Source organism: Lactuca saligna, chromosome 4 (genome assembly GCF_052625555.1).
Source record: "Lactuca saligna cultivar CGN05327 chromosome 4, ASM5262555v1, whole genome shotgun sequence".
In the NCBI taxonomy this organism is placed as follows: domain Eukaryota; kingdom Viridiplantae; phylum Streptophyta; class Magnoliopsida; order Asterales; family Asteraceae; genus Lactuca; species Lactuca saligna.
In genome coordinates this window covers 38,170,460-38,176,459 of record NC_136420.1, presented here as the reverse complement: position 1 = coordinate 38,176,459, position 6,000 = coordinate 38,170,460, and the positions used below count along the sequence as shown (strand labels likewise).

At 31.9% G+C, this 6,000-nt stretch overlaps 1 pseudogene across 1 annotated transcript; it reads left to right on the top strand.

Moving 5' to 3' along the window:
• Positions 1-1,138: 1,138 nt before the first annotated feature.
• LOC145041634 (rho GTPase-activating protein 3-like) lies at positions 1,139-4,766 on the top strand (annotated as a pseudogene). The gene is made up of 5 exons (XR_013680313.1): positions 1,139-1,736; positions 3,111-3,231; positions 3,313-3,432; positions 3,518-3,748; positions 4,112-4,766. The product of XR_013680313.1 is annotated as a rho GTPase-activating protein 3-like (transcript).
• The last annotated feature ends 1,234 nt before the right edge of the window (positions 4,767-6,000 follow it).

The following is a 6,000-nucleotide window of genomic DNA, read 5'->3' as shown; positions in this document are numbered from 1 at the left end:
AAATATAATAAATTAAGTATAATATGTTAAAATTTAAAGATATAATTTTATAAATAGAAGTAAAGATATTATTTTAAAATTGAAATTTAGTCTATTTATGATTACACTTTAGGTTTGATATTTATTTAACCTTATTAACCAACTTACAATCATTATTAGAAAGACACTACAATTTATCACTTTTAACTATTTATAAAATAATATTTGAGTTGTTTAAGTTAAATAAAATTTATATTTAAGTTGAGCCTATAATGTTATATTTTAATTAATAATTTAAGTATTTTATACAAATTATTCAAAAATTATACCTTTAAAATGATAATGGTTACTCCAACAATATATTAAAACTAATAAACTAAGTATAATATGTTAAAAGTTAAAAAATATAATTTTATAAGTAGAATTAAAGATATTATTTTAATATTGAAATTTAGTTTATATATGAATACACTTTAGATTTGATATTTATTTAACCTAATTACCAAATTATAATTATTATTATAAAGAAATTGAAAAATCAAGAGAGTTTTAAATGAATGTGATGAAAGAAAAAAAAGAATGAGGATTTCAAATACATTAGATTTAAGAAAAAAATACTACATTTATAAATTTATAAATATGTATGATGTCTCCTAAGAATTATTTAATCATATACAAATCCAATAAGTTGTTTCCATATTTATGCCTAAATTTTAAAACGTTTCTTCCGATTATCATACATTGATCAAATTATTGAAGAAAAAAGAAATTACTCACTGACCGTGTTTTCATCCCATGTTCTAAATAACATAACTATTACTTTTAAATTGTATAAATAAAGCCAAAACGAATATAAATTGTTCATATGTGTCAAAAAGAATATGTGCTAGCGTGTTAGATGACATTTCAAATTTAGTTTCAATCAAAACATATTTATTCTTTAACTCATACTTACTCAATATGATATCTGTTTTACTTTTGCAGTTCTATTATTAATCAATGCATAACTAAAAATTAAAAAATATAGTTAAATTAAGTTTGTAAATTGAAGTAACAAAGTTACAGAACACTTCAATTTTGTTCAGAGTATTTTATTCTTAGGGAATGTAAACTAGTTAATAGAAATAAGTGTACTATATATGCCTCCAACTGTCATCCACCTTCCTCTCTCTTTCTCTCTCTCTCCGGGGCATATGTATAGACTATAGTGACACCGATACAAAACGAAACAAGGAATAGTTGTGGCTGTCGTTTTTCATTATCCAACACCTTTTCATCTTTCGTCTTTGCTTTTAGTTTTCCTCGTTGAAATTCTTGATGACGACCCTCTTCAGATCCAAATCCTGCGGTGGAGTCCCCCGACCCAAAGCTTCCTTTTTCCACTACTCTTCTTCATCCAATTATCAACAAGGTGATGGTGATGACGACGACGACGACATTTCTTATTACTGTCAAGACTATTCCTACTTTAATAACAGTCCAATTAGAACACCATTCATCAGTCCACGACAACAGGGTCCCGCTGATCAATCATCCAATCACAACTTCACCATCGCATCGCTCTTGTTGGCTGCCCTACGCAAGTCTCTCCTCACCTGCGCCGTCCACGACCCTGAAGACGTGTCTTCCTCGTTGGATATCGGCTGTCCAACCGACGTACAACACGTCTCACATGTCACTTTTGATCGTTTTAATGGCTTCCTCGGTTTGCCTCTTGCTTTTCAACCTGAAGTTCCGGCCAAAGTTCCAAGTGCAAGGTATTAACTTTCCATAACTTTTTTTTAGTAGAAAATCATCTCTATGATTCGTGTTTTAGGTTGTTCCAGATTTACCAAAAGCTTTGGAATTTAGATATTGCAAATGTAAACGGAGCCCATGATTCTAGTTTGTCATTTGTTAATTACCAAAAAGACTAATTAATTGTTTGCTGAAAAAATGTGAAGTAGGTTAAGAGAGTGGTTGAGGGAATTTATTGTTTAGTTTCTTGAAGTTATGTTGAATCGGTGTTCCGTGACTAGATAATGATTGTACATTTGTACCGCTTGAGTCTTTCTTCTTTTGGTACAACTCAGTTTCACGGGTATGGGGCAGGGACAGGGTGCAATTAGTAATGAGAAAAGAGCACGACACATTGTCCCTAAGGTTGTTTTCATCAACGAAAAAAAACAAAAGACATGTTATGGGAGTAAAGAGAACTTCATTCATCCATGTGGGTCTAGTTGGATCCAAAGACATGTTATTGTTTGGTTTTTAGATCTTTAAGTAGTAATTAAGTACTTGCGGGGAGGAAATCAAGAAAAGATAAATCCTTATTTAGTCTTAAATCAAATCTTCATGCTTTAGGGAATTTATTGTTTGCTTAAATGGGAAGTTTCTTGAAAGTATATTAAATGGGAAGTTTCTTGAAAGTATATAAATCAATTACATCAATACAATGCATATGGATTAAAACTCTACCATTGTAAATAAGGAGGCGTAACTAATTGACATTCAAGGGATTAAACTCTACTATCTCAATTGCCATGTTGGCGACATGAGATATGGAGTTTAATGGCTATTGAACTTTTCGGTCTGAAAAAAAACCTTTTAATTATGAAAAATATATTTAATTGAACTTTGTAGAATTCAATGACTGTAATTAAAAAAATTAATGTAAAGCTGCATAGAAAGTACAAATGATGATGTGTCAATTCGTTAAACTCTAATAAGCTCAATGCATGCCTAACTAGCACATAATTGGAGGAATTTACTAATCGCTTAAACAATCCAAGTAAACGTGAAATATTACAGATTAATCTCTTTGATACTACTATCAGTTCCACATATATAACAAAGAGTACTACATGATCATGCAACAAAAATGCCATGGAAAGTAGTTAAATAGAAGGATTACGCGCTTCTAGATGATCTGCTACCATGTTATGTAAATGAGAAACACCGAAAATGATAGAAAAGAGAAGATAAGCAACTCAAAGTATGTCAAAATCGAATTATAGAACAGAGGCAGTATGTATGTATACACCAGTTTTAACACACATAATTCCTTGTATCTAGTGTATAGTATACTTATTTTTAGTGCAATTGTCATACTTGATGCCTCAACATACGTTTAATATCATGTATTTAAACAGTGTGTGCGTGTTTGGAGTATCAGTGGAGTCTATGCAATGTTCCTATGATGGGAGAGGGAATAGCGTGCCAACAATACTTCTAATGATGCAAAATCGTTTATATTCAGCAGGTGGCCTTCAAGTAAGCCCAAACCATGCGTTTTCTTTTGTAGTTTAATCATCAAATATGCTACCATTAATTTTGACATGTTTCATGATGAAGGCAGAAGGAATATTTCGGATAAATGGGGAAAATGGTCAAGAAGAGGATGTTAGGAAGCAGCTTAATAGAGGGTTTGTGCCTCATGGAGTGGACGTCCATTGTTTGGCTGGTTTGATCAAGGTAAACCTGCCAACATTTGTTATATGGGTTTAGGTAGTTATGAAAACAATCATAATTAAGGATCGATCTATTTATTGGCATTCAGGCCTGGTTTAGAGAGCTTCCTAAGGGTGTTCTTGATACTTTGACCCCACAGCAAGTAATGCATTGCAATACAGAAGAGGAGTGTATGAAGCTTGCTGAATCCCTCCCTCCAACTGAGGCTGCACTTCTTGACTGGGCTATCAATTTAATGGCAGATGTTGTGATGTTTGACAAAGAAAACAAGATGAATGCCCGAAATATTGCTATGGTTTTTGCCCCAAACATGACTCAGGTATATTATCATCATATCCTTTTCAGCCTTTCACAGTTTTTACATGTGAGATTCTGATTTTTAAACTTCAAACTTTGGATCTCAATAAAGAATCTTAAGTTTGTACATACTTTTAACTAATTCATCCTAAAAAATGGAATACTATTTATGGTCAAATTTGTAACATAACCTGTTTTTATTCTTAAATCGAAGCATATAAGTGGAATCGAAATTCAGTCAGGAACCTCATTCTTTATTAAATAAAATGAAAGATGATCCGTTGATTGCATTGATTCATGTCCTCCTTTTAGAGGTTAATGAAGGACATGTGATAGATATATAAATTCGACATGGGCATTCATATTTTTTGTGATATTCCTGCAGATGGCGGATCCTTTGACTGCATTGATTCATGCTGTTCAAATAATGAACTTGCTCAAAACACTAATCATGAAAACTCTTCATGAAAGAGAGGAATCATCCACTAGTTTTGAGCCAGTATCTTCATGTGCAGATTGTCTACCTCCCAACGATAACGTTGAGTCTTCATACTCTCTAAGAACAGCCACTTTGAATAGACTAGGAAGTGAAAGCGAGGAACAATATTGGAGCTTTCCAAGAAAGAGTGGGTCTGTTGTTGAATATGATTCCATGTTGGAGAAGAGCTTATCTATTACATGTGCAAATGATCCTTTAAAGAGTGATCACAAATCAAAACATGAGCAACAACAGGAGAGAGAGGTAGAGATAGAAGGGATATTAGAAAGGCTAAGTTTTAAAAAAGGAGTGAGGAAGTTATGTAGATACACTGTGTTTCAGTTGAGTAAGTCTTCTAATTAAGAAGACTGGAACCATGATCGTTGATGATGCTAGGGACACTGGTGAAGCTTGGTGTTAATATCTATGATATTGACATTCATTGCCTCTGTATAAGAGGTTGTACCTCTATTGGTTTGGCTAATAATGCAATGATGAAAGTCAAAATATGATGTAAAGATGATTTCTTTTGTATATGACATGATGACTAGGTTTTGGAAAAGCAGCTCAAATATTTCTAAATTCAACAATAACACTTTTACTAAAAAGATGACCAACAGAAAAGAGCCACAAAAGAAATTTAATTGTATATGGAATATGGGAAAGAAAACATCTAGTCATAAACCTACAGGTGGCTCAACAAATTTGGGGGCTCTAAGAATTTTTTTTTGGGGCTCTTTCAAGTAAGGAAATAGTTTCGAACTTTAGATCTTTATTTTTATAAACCAGTGTTTTTACCATCCAGCCAAACTTTAACTTGTCTTTGTAACCTAAGAAATATATATATATATATATATATATATATATATATATATATATATATATATATCTTAGGTTACAAAGATAAGTTAAAGTTTAGTTGGATATATATACATATAAAGCCTTAAAATTGAAGGTCCTAAACCTTTGCTCAGTTTTGTAAAGGGTAGAGCCGGCCCTAAAACCTACAAATGTGTGTGGTTACAAAAGATAAGGTCTATGTTGTTATGACATAAAAAGAGGAAATGAATTATGGTAAACATAAGTTATTATATAAGAAAGAGAATTTGTTGTACACTTATTTGGTAGAGGATTTGTCACTTCGATTGGAGGTCCGAGTATTTATCTGGGCGTTGATGAATTTTACTAACTTGATGATACTAACTTCTAACGATTAAGTAGCTGTTCGAAGAAAAAGAGAAAAAAAAAAAACAACATAAGGAATGGAAAGATAATTTGTTTCGTTTTTAATCCTTGAAATATGAGGCCGGAAATGTGACTTGTGCAAACACAAGAACAAAGTGGTCTTATTTGATTTTAAACACGCCACCTCCTTTTCCCTCTCTTCCCCCTTCACTCCTTTACACAGATATACACAACTTTATTTTATATCTTCGTGCAATGGAATTTATGGAAAATTGATGTTTGTATGTTTCTAGCAATATTGGAAATATGAGTTTGATTTTTTCATTTTTGGTAGTGTCTAAATTTACCAAATAAGGAAAGATTCTCATCACCCAAGTTTCAATGGACATAAACTGAGAATCATGCAAGTTGTATTGAATAATGAATAAGAATTTTCATATTTGAAAAATTAAAACTAATTCCTTGTTCACATGCATATGTGAGTCAAGTGAAGGACTAAGAGATCGAGTACACATTCTTGTGCACTGGTCAAGTCCACCACAAAAGATCATTAAGATTATTCATCATGATTTACTAAAGTTTAATAAATATGGTTATACTTACAAGCTGAA